Raw genomic sequence first — 24453 nt, 5'->3', positions numbered from 1 at the left:
ATAGCGGACGTTATAAAGTATGTGCTAAAGGGTCTAGGCATTACCCAGAAGTTCCACGCTGTGTTTCACCCTCAGTCTGCGGGATTGGTTGAGAAATATAACGGTACTCTGAAGCTTAAGATCGCTAAGATCCAAGCTTCGACTTCTTTGACTTGGCCAGATGCTTTACCGCTGGCATTATTGTCAATTAGATCGATACCGCATTCTCGAACCGGTCTCACGCCTTATGAGATCGTTTTTGGACGCCCAATGAATATTTGGGGTCCACCAAGGCCTAAGTCTGTATATGATGTACCTTGTGTAATGATGAATGACTATCTGGCGCAGTTAACGGATAATTTGGTTTCTATTCATCAACAGGTTCGAGAGGCGCTCCCTGATCGGTCCACAGGTGAAGGACATAACCTCCGGCCTGGTGATCATGCTATGATCAAAGTCTTCGAAAGGACGAACAGTCTGGAGCCGAGATGGGTTGGTCCTGAGCAAGTCTTGCTTGCGACGCGGACAGCTGTGCGAGTCTCCAATCGGAAGAACTGGATCCACTCCTTGCACTGTCGTAAAGTGCCGCCTGGATTGGTGGAGCCTGCTGTGTTGACCGACCATCGAGAAATCCTGACTGCGGAGAAAGGCCGTGCTGTGGAACCGAACGACACTGAGGAGCTCTTCCCGGACCAAACGATTCCAGAAGTAAGGCGATATCATCTCAGACCAAGGAAGTGAATTCTTCAGTATCGGGACAAATTGTCAGAACGGCCCTTAGGTTAGTGAAACGGAGAGCCAATGAGGCAAGGGGGGGGGGGATCAGCCCTGCATTAGCGTAGTGACACCCGTCTTGGCCCGCTGGTGAAGAAATCAACGGCTGCCTAAGGGGAAGAGTTCTGACAACCTTTTAGTTTCAGGAAGATATTGACCTTTTACTATAAGATGGAGAAGAAGAAGATTCTTTGTGCGATAAGCTTTATTATCATTGTGGCTATTGTTGGTATAACCACATGGTTTGTTGAGGATGTGACTCCTGCCCGTGAGTTGCTTGTTTTGACCACCCCAGTGCAGGGGGAGCACTACTTTTATACCCTTCCGTATCAAGAATTGAAGCATCGCCAGTCTTATTTGAATAACACTTTCATCCAGATGTTGCATCATACCCATGTTGCCACTAATGCTACAAACTTTTGGATATGTGGCATGATGCCAGCTCACCAGAAGAAAGGAGGAACTCCGTTCATACCTCTTCCTTTTTCTCATAATGGCTCTTGTAGAGCATGGTACACTTTGCTTTTTGCCACACGGAAACCTACAGTGGGACGATTACTTTTCAGACTTAATAGGGAATGTCATCAAGATAAAGATGGTTATCCACAAGCGAATGGGACAATTTGGGAATGGGAAGAGTATCGACCAGACAATGAATCGATTCCCTATATTTTCACGAACACTAGAGACACTGTGGGGAAAGACCGATTCGTGATTCAAGTGGCACAGGCTCAAGCGGACCTGTGCGTCCAGAGTGTGGGTTATATTCCTGTTGGTGTTAGTGACTGTATCACTATCTTGAACATTGACGGATTGAATAATAGTACCTTCTTAGCATCCCATAATACATATTTCGTATGTGGGAATAAAGGTTATTATCGTTTGCCAGCCGGTTGGTCTGGAGTATGTTATGTAGCATTCCTATTACCTCCTGTATTCTTGGCACCTGCATCTTATCATAAAGATTTGAAGTTGTTGAAAAATGTGACTGTAAATAGGTATAAACGTACTCTATCTATTGATGATGTCGACCAAACTGATACTAGTTTGCAACAGTATATTGATTTTAACCTAGGATTATTTTTCTTTGTTGGAGCTGCCCTCAATAGCAGGAAAGTTCGAAGATTAACAAGAGTTGTAGAGGCTGTGACAAATCAAACCGCTGCTGCTCTTGGGAATCTTACGGAAGAATTACAAATTACTAGAATTGTTGCATTACAGAATCGTATGGTGTTAGATGTTATGTTAGCTGACCGAGGTGGAGCATGTAAAATTATCGGAAGTAGTTGTTGTGTGTTCATCCCTGACCACACGCCGTCAGTCTATAATGCCATCAACAGGTTGCATAAAATTGCAGCTGAAATCCATACCGAAAATGGCACTTGGACCTTTTCTGGATGGTTTTGGGCCTTGATCATCACATGGGGGTGGAAGGTTTTAACTGGTCTTTGTATTATCGTAGCAATTCTGTTTTCTTGTTGCATTTGTGTCCAATGTGGTCCTTTACTCTGTTCCCTATGTGTGTCATTCTGTATTCCTGATAAGAAAGCTATTGCCAATGTCACCTATCAGAAACATTTAACTAAAGAAATAGAAGAAATGATGAAAATCGACATATATGATGATTATTCTAATAACCCGGATGTCTTCAGTAAATGCTGAAAGGGTCGTCTGTTGAAAATTGAAACAGCGATGTGATTAAGCATTTACTAAAGACATGAATTCCCTTTTAGGACCGAGTTTCTTCCCTTATGTTGACTAATGTTTGAACTCCATTTTGTATTGTCATGTCTCCACGTGCTCACCACGAGAAGAGTCCTATCTTCGTGTCAGTTGCTCTCGTTATCTGCCTAGTAACAGTCTATAAATAGCTCCTTTGTCCGTCTGGCGCATGCCCAGACTTGACCACATCTGTTATCAGTTAGTCCTTGCTTGACCATGTTTTTGCGGGCTTAGGAGTGTGTTAACTCCGCCCACATATTGATTCTGTATCGAAAATGTCCATAAAAGGTAATAGTCTTTGCCTCATGTTGTATCCACCCACTTATGAGCCCCTCTGTTGTGTATAAAAGGGGACTGTGTATGCAAGTTCTTTGTGCTACTCTATGCAATACTGAAGAGTGTTGTATAGGTTGTAGGACCACCCTTAAGGGTTAATAAACTCTGTCTTTGTACTTTGCATTTTCCGTGCTAACTTCCTTCTAGTTTCTGTTACAGGAGAGCAAACCCTTGTATTCTGCGGGCCTAGCTGGGGCCTGTATTCATCAAGCTGGCCTACGTGCAACTCTGAAAGGACATTTGGTGCACCCACCCTGTTCCGATCCACATATCCTGTCTGGGAAGGTGCTGGCACCTCCCTGCCACAGGAGCCCTATTGTCCAGCTGTCGAGGCTGGGATTTTCCCCAGCAACAAGCAGCCAGAGTTGTGGAGGTGGCCGGTAGCATCCATTTTGTGTTACCTGTGCACTTTTAAATTGGTGTCTAAATGCTACAGCTTTTCCCATATCACCCCTCTAGCAGGGGGGAATCGTAACCTCATGCCCATGGCTGGACTGGGGGTATGACTCCTTCATGTTTGACACCAAACACGATATGGTTCTGTGTAGCCATTCTCAAGTTATCGCAATGACGCGATTGACTTATCATGCAGTTAAGAGTATATGGTATGGCTACCTTACAAACAACCCAGCAATGGTTTTACGAAGGTTGCAGAGGGGTCCTACTCAAGTAGGGGTCCCCCCTCACACATACCTCAGCACCCTGCCTTGTAGGATTACCAAGGCCTGCTATAGGGGTGACCAATGAGAGTACATGTGTTGTAATGGGGTGGGATATAGGCTACCTATATCCCAGTAAGGGGTGCTAGCACCACCTTACCCAGACTACAGTAGTGGTCTGGTGGTGTCATTTTGTATGGCTGTCACAGGGTGGCACAATAAGTGCTGCAGCCCTGGTAGGCCTACTGAGGGACCCATGCCCTGGGTACCTAGGGTACCATCTACAAGGGACTGTCAGGGTATCCTCAGCATCCAATTGGGTTTGTACCTAGGGTACTCACAACAGTTTTAAGGAGAAAGCAGATAGGCTGGGGTCCTGGATAGCAGGATCCCAGCCAGACTAGTCAAAAACCACTCAAATACCAGGCAAAAAGTTGGGGGCAACCATTAGTCAGATTCCGCCTTCCTACAGGGAACTAAACGGGTTGGTTGTTTTTATGAACAATTATCGATTTTGAAATCAAGGAAGAAATTTTAAAAATCACAACGGACTACATGTGTTTTGTTCAGTGCACCTCCTTTTGTTTGTTTAATCTGCTGTGGGAATCTGTGACCAAAGGCAGCAAAAAGGTTACAGGTGCCGGATTATTGTGCACGACCATCCTTATACGGCAGCAGGGACACAGTGAGGTGCTGACCAATAGGTCCGTAACCTTGTAGCGTCCTTGGTTAAGCATTCATTTGTTGTATGCTATACTTGATGTTTTGTCGTGGTTTATAATAGTTTATATTTTCAAACCGCAATTTATCTTCTATAACAAGAGCCTGAAATAAATATATTTGATTTAATTTTTTAATAAACTATAAGTATTTTCAGAGAAATCCCATGAATCTGATATTTGTGGTGCTACCAGCACTAATTGGTGTTCTAAATTTCTAAAAACGTTAGGATGGTTTCTAACTTGTTGTTGTGCACCAGTCCACTGTGGACCATGTCCCCAGTAAACTCACTCAGTACATATTCACCATCAAGTGGTGCTTCTTGTGTTTGTCTTTGATCACTCTGTAATTTAATTTAATGCCCCTATCTTGCAGTGAAGTAGGCGGTTTGTCAGTCTCACATAAGTCTACAACCATTGTTGCTTCTGTGCAAGTCCTGAGAGTGAATGTGAAGTTTTTTAGTCTGATTTCAAGCTGAGCTTATAATTTGTCTAGGCTCAGTCCATCCATAACTATTTTTCCTGGAGTAGTTGGAGCGCTTTATCTATGATTGAGGGGTGACTGATTCCTTGTGCAACCTAGCTCTTTCCCATGTTCCTCCCACATACAGTAGCCATTACACCTTTTCCTGTTGTGGCTGGTCTTTTTTGTCTGGATCTTGTTCTTCGAGTCCTGGCGCAGTCTAACTCTTGCTTTCTGCTCCCCAGGTAAATATGCTGAGGATGTTTTTGGTGAGCTGTTCACGGAGGCGAGCAGGTTCGCTCTACGGGTCACTACATTGGGCGAGAGGGTGGACCGGCTGCAAGTTAAAGTGACACAACTGGACCCGAAGGAGGAGGAAGGTAAAATCTTTGGGTCGGCAGTGCCTTTTATGTGAATGTACACTTTTTCCACAATCCCCATGTGGTTTGTTTTTTGGCACCCATGTCAGATATGCAATTTGCATGTCGAAGCCACAGAACACACACATACTTTGAGCAGCAATCCCTCTATTTAGGAGCAGAGGGCGGCTGTCGGTCAATCGCTCACCTCGGTTGCTACTATTGTCACATTCGGCCTTGCCAGATTTATTGCCCGCAGTAACTTACTTTTCTGATAAAACCACAATTTCATGAGTTACAGCCACTGTTATAAAACATTAGTAGCACCTGTTGGAAAAAGCCAGAGATGCATTTGCCAGAATTCAAACTGATGCACTTTACAAAGCAGCTTTCAGAGGAACACCTGTCAATCCTGCTTCAAGAGGTACAGCGTCTTTTGGCTAAAGATGCCAAAGAGAGGTTTTCTGACCTGCAAGGAGGGGCTGGCTGTGACTCCCTCTATTTCTTTGTTCTGAAGGAGGACTCTAAGGCCCTGTCCTATTTGAGACCTCCACCCTTGAGAACGCCTTCCTGTGGATGGAAAAATGAAAGATGCTTACGTTGACCCATGTTTTGTCTGCTCTGGATCCAGGTGGCTGAATTGTGACTTTGGAACTGCAGGACGACTACTTTAATGTGTCCATCCCAAAGATTCTTGCGGTTCAAAGTAGACCAGGAGCATTTTCAATTTACCATGCTCTCCTTTGTCCTGAAAAAGATGGCAGTGGTTGGAGCACACCTTTGGAGGTTGGGATTTCAGCTGTCCCCTACCTCGACTATTAGCTGTTGAAGGTTGACTGGGCACATTCAGTTGTAGACCACCTCCAGACAATGGCAAACTTTCTGATATATTTGGGGTTTTGCAGCGTGAATCCTTTTCTGGATTCGCATGCTGTGTTTGCAAGTCCTTCCTTTCACCACAGCCTCCCAAGCACGGGAGAAACCGCTACATAATCTAATACACAGCATGGGAATCCAGGAAGATTCAGGCTGCAAAACGAAATGGTTACTTACCAGCAGGAGTAGTTTTGCAGCTTGAAGAATTTTCTGGATTCACAAGCAACGCACCCAGCCTCCACTAAAGAAAAAACAAACAGGTGGGATGCACAGGAGTTCATCAGTTATTATATAACCATCTCAGGATTACACACAAGAATAAAAACAGGAAAAAACAGAATCCGAAGATGGCTGCCACGCACGTCGACCTTACCGATACCGTCTGACGTCACACAGGGGATGTACCTGGCACCAGATGGTGGTCAAAGCGACCAAAACAAGGAAAGAAAAAAAAAAACAAAGACTATTCCGGATCCAACTACTAGATGGCGGAATAATGCACATCATGTGAATCCAGAAAATTCTTCAAGCAGCAAATCTACTCCTACTAGTAATTAACCATTTAGTTTACTATCAACTAGCTGAAGTGACACTTCTATGCACATGCTCCCTTCCATTGGAGCTATTCTGTATGATGCAGTTTCAGGCCTCCCTAAGCACAAAGAGTTCACAACATTCTGGAAAGATCTTTGTTTCAGCCTCAGCCCTGGTTCTCAGTGAGCGGGTCTGCTACTTCTTAGCCTCCTACATCCTGCTTGTTGACTATACCAGGTGGCATGTGCAGGCTCTGCAGTGCAGCCTTAAGTCTCAGTGGGCCGGGAACCAAGGAAACCTGTCAGATTCCATCCAGGTTTTGGAGGAGTCTGCAAAAGATCTGCAGTTGTGGCTGATAGACCTCAATTGGACCAGCGGTAGACCCATCGCCCTGTTCCACCCAGAGTTGTTGGTGCTGACAAATGTGTTGCTCCTGGGCTGGGACCCACATCACCCTGTTGGAGTTGCAGGCTATTTGCCTGGTGCTAAAAGCTTCCGACCATCCATCAAGGAGTTGTTCATACAGATTCTCACGGACAACACCACCGACATGTGGTACTTCAACACGCAGGTTGAGGTGGGGTCCTTGATTCTGTGCCAAGAGGCTCTTTGTTCCTGGAGCTGGCTGAAGTGTCGGGGCATTTCCCTGGTTGTGAACCACCTAGCGCCATCTTTGAATGTCAAGGCAGATTAACTCCGTCTGTGACGCCTGGCAGACCACAAATTGCGACATCCTGAGTTGGCATAGGGCGTCTTCCATAAATGGGATGAACCCTGGCTAGGTTTGTTTGCCACAGTCAGGCGCACAGTGTCAAACATTTTGCCCACTGAAGTTCTGAAGAAGGCTGTCTCTTGGGGGATGCCTTCCGGCTAGAGTGGCGCACAGTGTTTATGTACGCCTAACAGGCTCTTCCTCTCCTGCCTCAAGTTCTGAAGATCAGGCGTGACTGTGCTTGTGCCATCTTAATGACAGATTGTGCCAGGAGAGTGTGGAACTTCTAGGCATGAGCATCTGTCCTTCGATCAGGCTACCTCTTCCAGAGGATATCTCTTGGGTTCTGCACCCTGGCCTGTCCAAGCTACACCTCCAGTCATGGAGACTGAACAGCAACAGTTGACTGCATTTGATATCCCTTCTGAAGTTCTGGATGTCATCCTTGTGTGCTCCTTTAGCTTTAAGCATGTCAGAGCAGCTGTCCTTTCAGATCACCTAGTGTGATGTGGTTTCGAATAGCTTTGATGCATGTGTCTGCCCCAAAGCCTTTGTGATGCCACAGTGGGATCTTAATTTGGTCCTCACTTTCCTCATGTGCACTCCCTTTGAGCCAATGCACAGCTGTCCTCTACCTCTCCTGACTCTGAAGACGGCATTCATTACTGCTATAATATCAGCTTGTGATGTGAGTGAGTTTCAGGCTCTCTTCGCCACCCCCTACACCAACGTTTTCCAGACACACTGGTATTGAGGACCAAATATGTCAGAGGAGGATCTGTTTTAATATATCAGAACAAAAGGACATGTCCTCATATAAAAAAAAAAAAAACACAAGGCATTATTTGGAATTTGGTGGACTGGATACTCCCCATCACTTAAGCGCATTATACCCAGTGGCATTCGTAATACGGCTGGTGGGATATCTGCAATGTTTTTGCAGTGTGTCCTTTCCGTCAAACTCAAAATAAGGCCCAAAACCGGCAATATAGGACTGTTGCACAAAAAAGCTGCTGCAGTAATACTAAGCTATACATGTTTGCCTTTGTTATTTATTTATTTCTACCTATGCTTCCAAGCATATTACAACAGAGTAAGGAGGTGTTTGTGAAATCAATAAACGCCAAAGCGGTAACGCCTCGAATAGAGAGAGAGTATAAACTGCCTTCACGATTACCCACATAAATTAAAGGTCACATACAAACTGCCTCACTACTAGTAAACACAGCAAAAAGAAGATGAAACATCTTCTCATCAGGGCTGCCACTAGATAAAGATTGCAAAAGGCTAGTGAGCGCAGCAACACAATGGAGTGTTGCCAATTCTAATTCTCTCCTTAACAGTTATGCCTTCAACAATGGGAGGAAATGGATGAGCTGCTCCCAACATCTACCTGAAGAATATAAAATTAGAGCTAAGGTAATGGTAGAATAAAATAACATTATAGGCAACCCCTGTCTAAAATCTTCCTTGGACTCAGCAAAGACTCTGAGTAGACAGTTGTCTACTCAGAACAGTACCAGTAGATATTTCAGGTTTCAATACCAGAGGTTCCATCAAATGTAATTAATATACCTTTGTCAGGAGTACTTCTATTTGTTTCTTTAGTACATGACACTTTAGGAATAATGAAGAAAGCCAATGAGATGGCTAGAGCAGCGTAGGCACTTCAGGCACGAGGTGGCATCAGATGAGGTTTGCCTGCTAATAGAAGAGGAGAAATGAAACACTGATTGTAACACAAACATCTCAGCAGCCAACTTTCCAATCAACAGGACAGTAGCATCAATGTATCATACAAAGTCAGTGTTTTCATGGCAAAGGCAGAGGAGAGGAAAGTAACACAAGAACACTATCAACCTCAACGAAATGACTTCGTTACTTCACCCTCTTAACAAAACATATGTTGGGGCGGAATAAAGGACTACCTTAAAACAATGGTAGTCTATAATAGGCAAATGGGTTTTGGATTTGATAAAACATTCGCATTCATAACGTCTCTTCTGAATGTAAGGCCAAAGAAACAAAACTACAAAAAAGGTTACATCCCTCTTCAACTACAAGAAGTAAAGGAACTACTGGCATAAGAGGCAATAGAAGTGTATTTTATGAAACCCTGATGGGGTTTTTAAGACCAATACACAACTTAATAAGCCTAAACAAGCTTGTAAAGGCTCAAACAAATTTCAAATGGCAACTTTGCAAGAAGTCTTTAGAAAAGACAACTTTCTTGCAACTTAGAGCCTAAAAGATGTGCACTTTCACATATCTATGCATCCTGCACACAGGAGGTGTCTAAAGTTTCCAATGCTCAGAGTTAATTACCAATGCAACGTACTGCAGTTCGGAATAAAATCAGCACCAAGAGTGTTGACAAACTGTGTGGTCATAGTAGCAGCTTATCTAAGACTCAAAGCCATTCACGTACACCCTTATCTAGACTATTCATTGATAAAGGCGACAATCATCAAACAACGTCAAGACCGTATTCATATGTTTTAAGACTTAATACAGCAACTAGGATTTACTTTCAATTTAAAGAAATCCTCACCTACCCCAAGACCAAATGAAAACATTCTTGGAAACAGATCTGAATATGAAAATAACAGCACAAAAGGACGATGACCCTACAAAGTCATGTTCTCCTGTCCCAGATGCCATTGTCTGACAGTGAAAACAATGATGAAATTCCAAACGCTAAATGTATGCATACAATCACAACATGAATTCTTGAACAGTCAGTGGTGTCCAGTAAGAGGGGACTGTGAAGATCTAGTGGTTGTAAGAAACAAGTTAAGAAAAGAGTAAAAGTTGTGCAATCTAAACAGTGTGTCAAAGAAAAGTAGTTTCAATGATTCACTCATCACAATCAAAACAGACGGGTCACAGGTTTGGGAGCGTCTCTCAAAAACTAGAGTGACAGAGCGTGATGGTCCCAGAAAGAAGTGAATCTCGTAAATTACCTAGAACTAGTGACTGTATATTTGTCTCTGAAAGGTATTTGGAGACAAATTCATAATTAAGTGGCACAAATTATGAGAAACAACACTACCACACTTTTTTTATATAAGCAAACAAGTGAGAACTTTGTACTACCCATTATCGAATCTAGCACAAAAATGTGGCTTTGGCCAATCTTGCAGCCCACCCTGTTCCAGGAAATCCAAACATACAAGCAGATTACTACAATAGAGAACTAGGCAAAACACACAAACGGTATCTAAAGCAGACCATAGCAACCTACATATTTCAAAGGTGGGGGACAACCAAAGACTGATATTTTTGCAATAAAAGAAAGCAAAAAATGTCAAAACATTGCATTCTTACCCAAGCATCCACAATAACTAGAGGAATGCACATTCGATGAGCTGGTATGGCATTTTTGCATGTGTTTTTCCCCTGATACCACTAAAAGATGTTAGTAACTCTTGATAGTAAAGCTCCAACATGAATATAATTTTAGTTACACTTCAAGACAAAATAGACAAGGTTTTCACTCCTAATGATTGTGTTGTATAACAATATGTCCAGGTATCAAAGTTGTGCTAGATTTGGGAGTGGGAGAGATTTACCACCCATGTCCAAAATAACTGAATTTAGCAGCATGGCTCCTGAGTTACTAGAATTTAAACTTCTATAATTTCCGAATTGTATGGATTTTATAAGAGAGGCAAGGAAACCCTCATCTAGGAATTGCTGTGCAATTAAATGGACACTGTTTCTTAACTGGTTTTTAAAAATGAATCTTTACAACCAATCTGAGTGAAGAAAGGGTTATAGAACAATACTTAGTATATCTACTGGATTGCACATTTTCTTATGCTTTATTAAGATTACATTTATCAGCCGTAGCTGCCTATATATAATAAAGCATCAAATCAAAAACAACTTCTCAGAATACTGGTAATCAAAACAGTTTTTAGGATTTAAGATTATATCCACCACATGAGGTACTGCCACCCACATAAAATACATTTTATCTGATTGTAGTAGGTCTATTAAAATGTTTAAGACTCTTAAAATCTTTCCTGATTGCGATTATTTCACTAAAAAAAGTCTGTGTGTTACTTACATTATCAGTAGGAGAATCTTACTGAATTGTATACACTAATACAAGGTAGTTATTAGAACCAATCCACATTTCATACCTGAAGTAGGTTCACAATTTCATGTTAAAATCAAGTAATTATATTACCAGCCTCCATTAAAAAAACTTAAATCCAGCAGAAAGAGCTTTACATAAATTAGATGTAAGGTCAGTAACATGTTAATTATAAGAAGCAACGGATGTACGTAAAACAATATCCACTAACAAAAGTGCAAGATTGCGCAAACTATTATTATGATATATAGTTATTTAACATACAATACAGTGTGATTGAAACCAAGGCTCTCAGATTGCAAAAATAAAGTACGATACTTTCGTTCATGGGTAATGTTTCATTTAACGCTATTGTTACAGCAGCCATTAGGTAATGGAAGCATACTTTTAACAAGCACCATTCATGCATTCCAGACGTGATGAACGAGAGAGCTGCTTGGTACAGCAAATAATCGGTATGCCAGCGTCTGGGAGTTGCACCGCCATCACTGTCATTTTCACACATTCTTCGTAGAAAGGGCAGTTTCCACTCTCACAAAGATTGGTGCCTTTTTGGTGCCCCCTTGGACATCAAAGCCAGCCTCAGATATGTAATGAGGGGTACCTTTAGTGGGCTTGTATGACTGTAGCGTTCAGTGATGTAGGGGTGGGGGGTATGACGAGGACACGAGTCTGGGTACACGCAGGTACACGGCGTCCACCCACTATTTTCACCGTGTGGAAGCCGTCCCCCCTGCCAAGAAGTTGGGCCCCACAGAAATATGCTGAACTTGTCCTGGTGTAAGACACTGAACACGTTCAGCAGCACCTGTATGTTGTCTGCTTTCCATTTCCAGCAGCAACGTGCAGGCAGCGAGAGGGCTTTTCTTTTCACCTCCAGCCAGGCCGAAGTTAAGGGGCCTGGAACCTCACATAAATGTAAATGCCACAGAGGGAAACAGAGGCACACAGCTTGCTTTCTCCTCTCAGGTACTTGAGAGGCATGCTTTTGCCTTTGTTCTGTCCCTTTATATAAGTGCAAACATTGTAAGACTGTCAGATGTGGTGGTCTGTCCCAGCATTTACACAAATAATTTAAATAGCACTATTTTATTTCTTTTGTAGCGCTATGTCGTGAAGTCATGTGCTGTAATGGCACGCATCATGATGTCCCTTGCATAGTGTCTAACTTGGTCCGTCCCCCCACTTCTTTTTATAGGACTTGTGCCCTGGGTATGACAGTTCAGTGTCCTGCAAAAGCAAGGCACAACAGTTTCAAAAAGCCTTTCAGAGGACCTTTTCTCTCGGCACAGCCCTCTGTGCCCTTACAAAACCTAACCGTGGCCCATCTGGCTCAGCAGATTCTTTGTCGTCTCCCCGATTATTATTTTTTTGTTGTCTCCTTTTCTGGCTCATAAAGGTCATTGTGTCATTCAGCTGAGATTGTGGCAATGCCCGCTATTTGTGGCTCTCCTGCTCACTGGGTGCATCATTTTCAGCTTCCAAAGCACACTGATTTTAAAGGCCTTGGCTGCATTTACAGTCATCTCAGCACCCTCCACTCATGTCTGTGCACATTTAAATTTTATGTCCTGTGCATAGGGCGTGCATGACTCGCCCTTTCCTTTTCGTGGCCTTTTGCCTTTACTTTGCCAACTGCTGTGTCCAAATTACCTCCTACTTGGCCTACTTGTGCACCTGCGCGATTTGCCGGCAGAGAATGGGTTTTCGCCCTTTGTATTTCTTTGCGTTTTCTGTAGAGCCACTTAAAATGTCTTTGCTAGTCTGAATGTGATTGTTTTTTCACCATGTCATCCGTCTCGTTAATGTTGTATGTAGCAACATAATGTGCTTAGTGACAGCAAGCCCTGTCTGGCGTGAATGGTCGCAATAGTTGCGTCAGCCAGTCTGGACTGTACGTCTGTGGAGTCAAGGGTTCTTCATGCTCACCATTTCTTAAATAAAGCGCGCTAGGTGCCAGTACTTTCTCACCAGCCTGGGTTACATTGAAGTGCTCAATCTCAGTGTAGTACCCTAGTGCAGCGTGGGCCGCTTCGGCAGATGATGGTCCAGCTCCTTGAAGCTCTCAAGCATATGCTGCGCTTTTTGCAGACATTTGGTTAGGAGGTGCACAAATGCTTTTCACGGGATGATGTTGTATTACAGTGGAAAACAGAGATTACACACACTCGCTCGTACACTCACACTTTAGAAAAAAAAACCAGTCCTTTACGTGCACACCCACTTTTCACTCATTTTCCCGCGCATTCTGTCTGTCTTTTTCCTTCTCATACTCCATCTCTCACACACACACACTTCAGTTGTGCCATTCACATTTTCCTCCGCCCCCTACAGTATGGGGCAACAAGTCAGCCCCTGCAGCCATTGTTTAATTTCACTGTGAGTGACAGTATCCTGCTCTTTCAGGAGAAGAACTTCAAACACATGGTAGTTCCCTTTCTGCTGGAGGCTACTATGGCAAATCTTTGTTATATACTGGCAAGGTTTCAGCACCTCACCCCAACAATCCGCTTTAAAAAAAAAAACAATGAAATGACAAACTAAACCAGCATTGGGAGAATCAAAGGGCTGTTAGCCCATGCCAGATCTTTTGACTTTGCCAATGCTTGTTAAATACACCTTTCTTGAAAACATATTATTTAGCCAGTCTCTTCTGGGGGCATGCTTCCTTTTATTGCTAACCACTAATGCACTGCTTGCCCTTGTGGCCGTTTTGAGAAAAGATGTGCTAAGGCAGAAGAGAAATTAGATTGCTCAAAGCAACACCAAATGTCTTTGCTACAATGTTTAGTTCCTCCATCAGAAGTCCTTATATTGTACTTGTGGCTTGACAGCATAGCTGTTTACAAACGTTTTGTTTATCACCAAAAAAAGAGCTTTATGAAGCATTGCTGAGAGAGGGCTTGGTCTTAGTCATGCTGACCTTCTTCTCTACAAGCTTGATTCGGCAGATGGTGAGTTGTTGCGTTGAAAGAGTACCTGTACTACACTTTGCTCAGTCGAATAGGCCTGAGTTAGTTATGGTAACAAGCCAATGATCAAGGCTGATCTTTTTATTATGAAATGTTATGACAAAGGCAGTACGCCAGACTTATTTCTTGTGAAAAGCATATATCAAAGGCACTCGGCCTTTAAAGGTGGATTGTCACTGCACTAAACCCTGCAGACTGGTATTTCGTTGCATGGAATCTGGTATTACCTTATTCGGCAAGAAGTTTGGGTTGGTTATCCACTTTGAGGAATAAAAGTTGCCCTCAGTAAGTGGGCGACCATGGCAGGGCCGGACTGGCCGTAGCGGGCATTGGGCATTTTCCCGGGAAACTGGAAGGGTGGCTGTCGGTTTTGCTAAAGTGGGGGCCAGTTTTGCAACGTTACTGCAATATCGGCTGCCAGCAACAAAAGCTGCAGTGCTTCAAACTTGCACCCCCACCCACCCCCCTTGCAAGGGGGAGGGCTGGTCCCACAAAATTGCCAGGGGTACTTTGGGGTCCCAGTCCGGCCCTGGACACTTTGCACTAATTTTGGAGACCAGGACTCTTCTTACCAGTCATCCTGACAGCAGGCCAGATTGATCCTCCCCTGCAGAAAAGTAACCTGTGACTGCCTGTCCCTGAAACCTGCTCAGGATCAGTCTGCCCCTGCTCACTGGTGTGTCAGCACGCTTCTCTGCTGGGGCAGGGCAGGTCATGTGCAGTAAGCATGTGTGGTGAAGTGACCATTTTAACGCACTATAAGCGACAGACATAGCAGTGGCCCCTTTAGCTCTAGGCAGGGGCCTCCCAGCTAGATCTCGGTCCCCTGTCCTGTCTTTTCAATACTCCCCAGTGTTGTGGCCCACAGCCTGCGCTTGCTGTGACTGTGCACTGGCGTCACTGGTAGATTCAGACCCAGGGCAGACTATCCACAGCCTGTCCCGCACCTCGCAGGTTGTGCAGGCAGTCCCTCACCTCGCAGGTTGTGCAGGCAGTCCCTCACCACGCAGGTTGTGCAGGCAGTCTCTCCCCTTGCAGGTTGTGCAGGCGGTCCCTCACCTCGTAGGTTGTGCAGGTGGTCCCTCACCTCGCAGGTTGTGCAGGCAGTCCCTCACCTCGCAGGTTGTACAGGCAGTCTCACAGGTTGTGCAGGCAGTCTTGCAGGTTGTGCAGGCAGTCCCTCGCCACACAGGTTGTGCAGGCAGTCTCGCAGGTTGTACAGGCAGTCCCACACCTCGCAGGTTGTGCAGGCAGTCCCTCACCTCGCAGGTTGACCTAGTTGCGGCAGCAGGAGGAACTCTTGTGCAGCAGAACTTAAAGCTAGAGGAGGGTACGCCAACATATTAACAGGGAGGGCCGAGGCTCTGGTTTGGCTCTTTAAGCCCATGCACAAGCCGAGCCCTGAAAATGTTTGCCATTTAAATTGTACAAATAATCACGTAAAATATAATTAAGGATCTTCAAAATTCAAAAAAGTGTATTTCTTGAACATGTAACCTTTGACATTAAAAATGTTATATTATAGAACTGCACTGAGAAGTACTTATTAAAAGTGATCATTTTTAAACATGAACCATTCCTGATCTAGGAGGCAAGGCAGTTGTCACATGAACCCTGCTTGCGGCCCATATTCTTCTAGCTAGAGCAACATTATAGTCGATCACATCAAGCACAATAGGATTGTGTACAGCTAGTTTTCCAAACTCCTTTATTTAAAGGTGCTTTTATTTGGGCAATGAAGAGAAAGGATTGGTAAAATAAAACATTTGCTTAAGATACCACAATTTGGTTTAGTGGAGAAGCCGCTACTAATGTAGGTTTTCTGGTTTCACTTTGTACAAATCCACCACTAAATGGACATCTGTTTGTCTCTCCTTTTTAGGTCTCGCCTGGCGTAGAATGCGCAGACATGCGCAGTCTCGCTGGCGAGATTTAATGAGTTAGAGGAGATTTCTCTAGTAGGCTTTAAGCCCCGCCCATCTTTTCCATTGGTTGGCGTCACCGTTTATGCTAAACGGTGGCCAGCCATTGGAAAAGAGCATCTAGTGATGTACACTTTTCTCTTTTAGAGCCGTCCCAGTTAGACTGGCTCGGTTCCTTTCCGTCTGTGGTAAAAGCTTTTCTTATCTTTATGGGGCCATGTGTTTCAAACATATGGCCCCATAAAGACAAGAAAGCTTTCGTAAAGGACGAAAGTGAAAGCGGACTGAGGAGCAGTGGGGGCTCTGCAGGCGCCTGTGCGGGAGGGAGGGCGGGGTCATCGGAGGGACAGATCACTTGTTTGTTCGCTGACTTTAGACGGTGGGATGGACGGAGGGGAACTCCGCCAGTGTTTCGATGACAGGATTGTTTTGAGCGACCTGCGCCCTCTGCAGACCGGTTACCAGTCTAGCACTGGCTCGCCTCCCTCCCCAAACACCCTGCCTCCCGATAGCTTCCAATATGGCAATGCACAACAAGGCGGCCACCTCGCAAATCCCCGACACCCGCTGGTTGCTGGCTGAGCAGGTGAAGCGCAAGCAGGAGCTGGCGGTAATGTGTTTTGTCTTACTTACCCTCCCACGCCCCTTCTGGGAAGTACTCCGGCGTAGGCTATTTTGTGCGCCTTCCACGCGTTCTCCATCTTTTCCTCCGTACTAACGCTAACAGCTTAAAAGGACTAAACAGCTATTTTTTACGAGCAGGAAAATGTACGTATGTCATGTTAGTGAATCTGAGACTAGCGAGCGGGGTAGTTGGCCGGCGGTTGCTGTCGAATTGATGTTTTGAGGCGGCTTTCCGTTTCAGGCAAGGCCGACGCTCGAGGCCTACGCATCAGGGTATATAAAATGAACTTTAGAGAGTGGCCATTAAATGTGCTGTGATGTAGGCCCTGCATATATATATATATATAGCTATTCTTAAACAGTTCATCAGTGCGTGCATTTTGTGTTGCATTAGTTGTAGCATTACGAGTATAATAGGAAAGGGAATGTTCTAATTTGAGCAGTGATACTGATCCCTGTAGAGGTGCATTTAGCAGAATTGAAAAAGTTAAAAATTAAACACATTTAAATTATATACACTCTACTGGTCTCCCAGAACTCAGTACAGTAGTCCTCAAAAAGTTTCCTGCACCAGGGATTTGCTAAAAAACTCGCACCTGCCGTTGAATAGCTTGAAATCCCAGAACCACAGATTTCCCTGCAACTAAAGAAGAATGTCAATGTGCCTTTATAAAGATCATCCTTCTGCAGGACAGCATCTATGCTCATGGGGAGCCAGAAGACATCTTTGCTTCGCTTTCTGCAAGAAGAGCTAGTGAATGGAGGTTTGGCAGCCTCCCAAAGCAGGGTGTATAAAACATGGCAGATTGAATGACCAAATGTCTTCCTCCTTTGGGCAAGGCGAAAAGGGTGAACCACTAAGTCAGTGGTCTTCAAACTTTGTTACAGAGGGCCACCCTTGAGCAAAATGTTTTGGAGCCAGCCCCCCCCTCAAACCTTTGAAGCGGTAGATTGAGAAAATGGTAAGGATGATACTAAACGGGGTGGATTTATAGTTTGTGAAACCTTTTAATCACCGGTAAAAGGTTTTTGGGGGCAAGCATCCATGCTTGTTCAGACCCATGCCTGTGCAGGTAACTCTGCAGCAAATTGTTTGTTACTGGGATGTTGGTTTTCTTATGTTAGAACACTTACCACATACGTGCAGTGAGTGTAGCATCTTGGCATCAAAGTCTGTCAGACAACAATGAGGTCAAGCAGTAATTGCAACAAGTAGTATGACTTCAAAATGGAAATAGCAGTTTTCAAAGCCTTTCCATATCTAAAACAATCTTCATTTACTAAATAAAAAAGAGCTTTGGATTGCCTGCACCTTGTTTTGCACCAGCACATACAGCAACAGGTGGTTTGAGGATTGGGCCATTGGCTCTATTAATTTAGGAATTCACAGATCAAGAAGTGGATGTGGCAGAGAGGAGTTCACTGAAATTTGGCGGTATATTATCAAGACAGGCGATAAAATTATCGCCGCTTTAGCGGCAGAAAACTGCCGCTAAAACGGCGATAATGGGCTTGATAATATGCTCTATGGAATTCCAATTGAAGCCCAGGTTAGATGTCCTTCACATCTAACATGGGCTTCAATTGGAATTCCATAGAGCATATTATCAACCCCATTATCGCCGTTTTAGCTGCAGTTTTCTGCCGCTAAAGCGGCGATAATTTTATCGCCTGTCTTGATAATATGCCCCTTGGTTTGTTGCAAAACACACAGCGCCTTCAAATGACTTTTCCTTGGCAATCGGAATCAAAGAAGAGATCGAAGTGTCAGTAAAAACTGGGCAGGAGCATTCTGGAAGTGCGGCCACACGGGAGATACTAGTAGGTCTAAATAAAAGTGACAACTGGCCCCAGGGCAGGTTATTCCTTTGCAATGATGCTAGACCTGTTTTGGTAAAAGGTGATGCCACTCACAAGTGGTAGTGTCACAGCCATGAATTCTCCACCAAGGGGTGCACTTTGGAAGGTAAGGGCAAATATCTGAAAGCACGCTTTCTGCAAACTAACCCATACTTAAGTCATACCTTCTCAGTACTCATTGTACCTGCTCTAACCCTACCAGAGCACTGCAGAGGCTGTTGGAATGATTTATTGAAACTACAGTAAAAAATAAAACAAGCATTGGCATAGCCAATAGGTCTCACTTTTGGGACCTTTATAAGTATTTAGTTATGCAGCACAATATCCTTGGTGCAACGACATCAACCGTTGCATGGCTAAACACTTATAAGGTCCCAAAGGCGAGACCTATTGGCTATGCCAATGCTTGTTATTAACTTCAGTAGTAATGCTTCTTTTTCACCTTATTGTGCAGGAGGACAGAGGGAGGGAGGAAGGCAGAAGCGGCTTGAAAGCTCTGCTGTCAGTGGGCTGGAGGTTTCAACAGGACCTCGAGCTGAGCCGGAGCCAGGCCAGAGCTGTCAGCGTGTCACCCAGCTCTCCTTAAAGCTGTTCTGAGATGGCCACCAGTCCAAGCTCTTCCGTGAAGGCAGCCAGCCAGAGAGCAATCTTGTGACTTTTCTAGGAGTTTCCCAAAACAGAGCTCATGACACGAAGTCCCACAGTGTGCCCGACTCTGCATGCTCCCAGCCGTCATTCGTGGACACTTGAATTGCTGTGTCTCTGTATACTTGCTTTGTGCTTGTGAGGGAGGTTTGCACTGAGTGCTTGCTCTGTTTCTGATTAGATATGGTGCTGTTGCTGCCTGCACTATGGCTTTCTGTGTGTGAAAGCAACTTGCACGTATTTTTCCATGATGCAGACCTAGACTTCAGAGCTCTTTAGTCTGTGGGTTTGCCCATGTGTTTTGCAGTGTAGTGCTTTAATTTCCTACATTTATCCCTGTTGCGCCTTGCTTTGCACTGCTGGCTTTGTTTGATTCCGTTGCAGTGCTTTGCTGAGCTTGGCTTTGCAGTGTTTTGCAAAGTTAAGGTGGTTTCACAGTGGTTTGTAGCGCTTTCCTGGTCAGTTATTTCCTAGTCAGTGCTTTCGTATGCAGTAATTGGTACTCTAGCTTTGGGTTTGCAGTTCTTTTCTACGATTAGCTTGTTCCTTTGTGTTGCTGTGTAGTGGTTAGTTGTGCATTACTTCACCGTTCAGTCCAGTGGAGCATAGATACGCTTGATGTTCGATTTCCTTGCACTGCTTTGAGCATGCGCAGTACTTTAAAGTTTTATTTGGGGCAGTATCTATAGTGCCTAGAGGTGGTGCCTCCCCAGCACTAGTAACAACGGAACCGAGGAGAAGTAGACCGTTCTCTCAGGACACGAGGCTCAAGTTATACAGCTCCTGCAACTGTTGCACATTTTCCACAAATGGTTCTGAGACCAGAGAACACCTTACCATTACCAGTTTTTAGGACCGGTAAGTTAACCAGCAGTTGAGCATTTGTAATACTGTAATGTTGTATTGTATGCAACATTTGTAAAGCGCAACAAACACCCAACGGGTACCTCGGCGCTACAGTACAAGATTTATTATCAAATGGCAAAGAGAGGAGCCAAACTTAGATCAGATGAAGCACTTCCAGAGCTATCAAGCTCTGGGAAACAGCCATGTTTTAATCTGTTTTCTAAACTGCAAAAGATCATTGGATTGTCTGAGCTCCAAAGGGAGGCTATTCCAGAGCTTAGCTGCAGCAAAGCTAAAGGCCCTACCCCCTGCCTTGGCTCTTCGAATCTTGGGAATGTTGGCAACTTCTTTGCACTAAAATTAACAGAGACTCTGTCTCTACCCCGCTGACTCTGCACCCCTTTTTGCTTAAACCCTGCCCTGGCTAGCAGAGGTTTCAACTGAAAGCACATCAATATTTAACTTTTTGATTAGAGGGTGCACACCTCAAAGTTAACGCTGCAGACGGGTTATGATAAAGCAGAAAGGGAGAGGACTCGTTATTTTGGTCTGTGGAGCGGGTGCGTGGCAAGGGTGCCACCGGAGCTAATGCAAGGAAGGAAACGTGTCCCCATTGCCCTACTTGAGCATTAAAAACAACTATAATAGGCTTGCATTAGGCCAGTTAGTTTCTGAAGGCCCTGCTTATACTGCATCTGTTGCACTATTGATAGCCAAAAACATGCTCTGGGGCCAATAGGTACATTTACAGAGCAGTGTTTATTGTCCAAGCCAGTGAATTGCCGGATCCTCTGTAGGCAGAGCGGTCATTACAACTTTGTAATGTTTGAAGAAGCTGAAGTGGCTCAAGGCTATTAACAACCAGTATAGCCCTCAGCAGTGGCCTGGAAGGCTATAGAATGGTACTGGCCCTGGAATTCATTGACTCTGGGTGGGGCTCCACTGCTGCTTTGACTCCTAAAAAAAAAATCTATGGGATGCTGCAGCACTAATTTCTTACATTATTTTATTATTTTTAACTTCTTATATAATAGTGTATTTTGTCAATGCTACTAGTGGAAGTGGGCAGCAACCTCCTTGGAAAAATGTTGCAACATACAGAAAGCTTACCCTCAGTACAGTTAACCTGAGTTGTGTATGGTGACCTGATTTGTTCGTTAGGAAAGATACCACAGGTCTGATTTCTTTATCCAGAAATGTTACAACTAAGGGAGGGCCAAAAATTCTGCTCCACCTGCATTTTGCCCACTTGCCGTTCCGCTTGGAGTGCAGAGTTCTGGCAAAACTCCACCAATCGCTGCATAACTGAGTTTTTTCTCACATGCAGCTCTCAAACATTAAGTTGGCGACCGTGAGTGAGAATTTGCATCGTCTACCGTGATTTTTGGGTGCTAGAATGCCTCCTTGCGAGATTTTTCAATGCGGGCGGTCGTGGCCGGTCGCAGCTGTTCACGTTGAGACAGCTGCTGCTTAAGCTGAAAATCTTCTTGAGCGGCAGAAGAAGCAGCGCCCTCTGGCACACCGTGTGGTGCAGTTTTCCTGATTTTACAGCGTGGAACAGGCTCCTGGCACCCCTAGTTAAGACAAAGGCAGTATGGCTGACTTATTTATTGTGAAGAGCTTATATTAAAGATAATAGGGTGGGTTGTTAGCCTTAACAGCATTAGAAAAGTAGAAAACATAAACAACCAGACATGCTTGTTTTATTATACTGGGCACTTGGGCTAACATTTCCCTTCATTGAAGGAATTGGAGTGCCTCACAGAGTGGGGTAGAGTGTGGCTTATGAAGGAGAGCTGGAGCTATGCTGCAGCGGCGCGGAGCCATTTATGAACAATGAAACCGAGAGCTGAATTCATCACTCCGGAAGGTGCTTGAAGCCTTATTGCCCTTCTCTACAAGGCAATTACTACTTTTAATTACTTCCCTTTGCTAATTGCTGAAGGGCAATTAATGTCCATTATTACTTACAGGTGCGGGCAGAAACATTTCATTATCAAACGGTACGGCAAAGGCCTGACTTATTTATTGTTAGACACATCTCATAGCACGTAGGCTTATATGGGTGGATTGGTATTGCAACTGTTGGTGTGTTCAATCATGTAAACAGGTACTCTGTTAAATGAAAGTCCACTATTTACTAGAATAGGCATGGGCTTTGGTGTTGCTTACCCTCTTTTCTTCTGGCAAACCCCAAGGTAGAAGATTTGCCCTGTGAGAATTCTTGTAAGCTCCTGCTAGGAGAGATTATTTATCATTTTGCCAACTGTAATGTTGTACATGTATGTCATTGATAATGGCATATTTGGTTGACTGTGGGAAAGCTGATGTTCTGTACCGTGGGCTCAAGCCGACATGCAAATGATAAAGGCTTTGCCGGATAGGTTCATTGTAAAACATTTATGCCAAATACCACAGGTGTGATATGTTGATTATGAAAAGTTACGACAGTCAGTTGAGTGAATTAGGCCTGGGCGAAAATTTCGTTCCGTTCGCGGAAATTGCGATAATTTGACATTTTCGCGTTCCGCGGAGAGCGCAAAAATGTCAAAATTTCCGGTTTCCGCAGCTTGGCGATAATTTGTTTCTTGCTCGCGCTGTAAAATAATACATTCTCGCGCGATCGCCTTACCTGAATCCCTGCGTTCGCCGACAAGTTTTCTTGATCCGGTCGCGTTCTCCATGAGATGTTGTATTGTTTTTAGCCATTTGCGCTGTCTCGCGACAGTTCGCCCCTGCAGTGACGCCATGCGTCGCGCGATCACGTCTTTCTTCTCGCGATCATGCACCGCGAGACAACTCAAAACAAGATGGCCGCGCCCGCAAGCAACCACATGGGTAAGTTGGCGACCCGCAACCATGCAGAAAATCTCGCGAACATGCGGGAAAAAAACTTCTGCATCTTCGCGATATTTCCGCTTGTTTGCTATAATTTTAAACATTTTCGCGATAATTTGCAAAAGTTAATTTCGCAAATTCCGCCCACCCCTAGAGTGAATATGCTTTTTTGAAAAGCAAATGTAAAACCAGTAGACCTTTAAGGGAGGATTGTTAGACTGTGAATGTAGCTTGCGCAATACCATTCCAAAATGGTTTTCCTCTGCGATGTTTACTTTTCCCCCTCATTTTATTGCAAGCATGTACCTGTCGCATATTAGCAACTGTTGAATTTTTTATTTTTTTTACCTTTATTTGTTTAATGTTTAATTTATCTTGCATATGTTTTTTGAGCTCATGTTTTATTGAGGGTAGGTGAGTGGGTGAATGCAGGAAAGAGTCAGTGGGTCAGTGAACAGATGCAAGTGTACAAGCTTGATTGACAGAGTGCACTTGTGATGACTGAAGATGCATTTTCAGTTATTATAAGCTAGAACTAAAAGCTTAGCCAAAGCTTGTGTGGCACGTTGTTTATTTCATTCCTCTCTTTCTGACTTTGTTGAGGCATTTCTTTGCTTATTTTCCTAATTCTGGTGGTGTTTTGGTTAGTTCTTGATCAGGTAATACATGCATTTCTCAGAGGAAAGCATCTTTGCTTGATCCTAGCAGCAAGGGTTGTTCCAGTGATTCCTTACAGAAACGTTTTAACCTTTTGAATGTCATATTGTTGGGGCCTTGTTTGAGGCCAGTCACAGTCTTCGCATCTAGTACATGGCCTCTCCCCGCCCGCCCACCCCCCCCCCCACAATGCTCCACACACCGATATCCAACGTTGGCCCTCCCATAGAAAAGACAGAATCCCTTCCCTGCAGGTTTAGGGAGAGCTTCTCGGCGGAAGCTGGCACTCTGGTTTCTACCCTTGAGCTCGCCCTCTTCTGCTCCTCTTCTGGGGGGTTCCTGGCTTTGATACCCTCTTGGAAAAGAGTCACATTCGTGCGTTGTAGTCTTTGAATTATTTGTTTCCCACACCAGGTCGATGTGGTTTTTGCTCTTCAGTCTACCCTTGAGGCTGTGGGAACATTCTGTACCTGGGCTTTCCAAGACCTTTGCTGTATAGATTCCAGCTATTTTATAATGAAAACACCAGCCTTCTCTTGACTTTGAATACAACCGATTGTATCTTTCCCACTCAAACCACCATGACGGCTTCCCCTGGCAAAGTGAGCATAATTAAAAACTCTTGGGTGGCTCGCGGTGCCTTTCATTCCATGGTCCATTTTTTATCACCACATTATTTAACCACAGTTTGCCCAGGTGTTCACTCAGATTTTCCCGGTAGATTTCTCATCTTCCCGCCTTTAAGAGTACATTAAATCTGGTGGACTTCTAGGAGTTATCTGCATCAAACTTCAGTATCCTAGAGTCCTGGGGCCAGCTAAGTCATGCATTCTTTATGAAATATTTTGTGTGTA

The 24453-nt window shown here is 44.3% G+C and overlaps 1 pseudogene; it reads left to right on the top strand.

The window, feature by feature from the left end:
* Positions 1–24453, top strand: part of LOC146789922 (uncharacterized) — a 267783-nt pseudogene that overhangs the window by 16194 nt on the left and 227136 nt on the right.

This window comes from Triturus cristatus, chromosome 10 (assembly GCF_964204655.1).
Source record: "Triturus cristatus chromosome 10, aTriCri1.1, whole genome shotgun sequence".
Classification (NCBI taxonomy): Eukaryota; Metazoa; Chordata; class Amphibia; order Caudata; family Salamandridae; genus Triturus; species Triturus cristatus.
The sequence above is the reverse complement of the archived record's forward strand: the minus strand, read 5'-3'. Positions and strand labels throughout refer to the sequence as shown.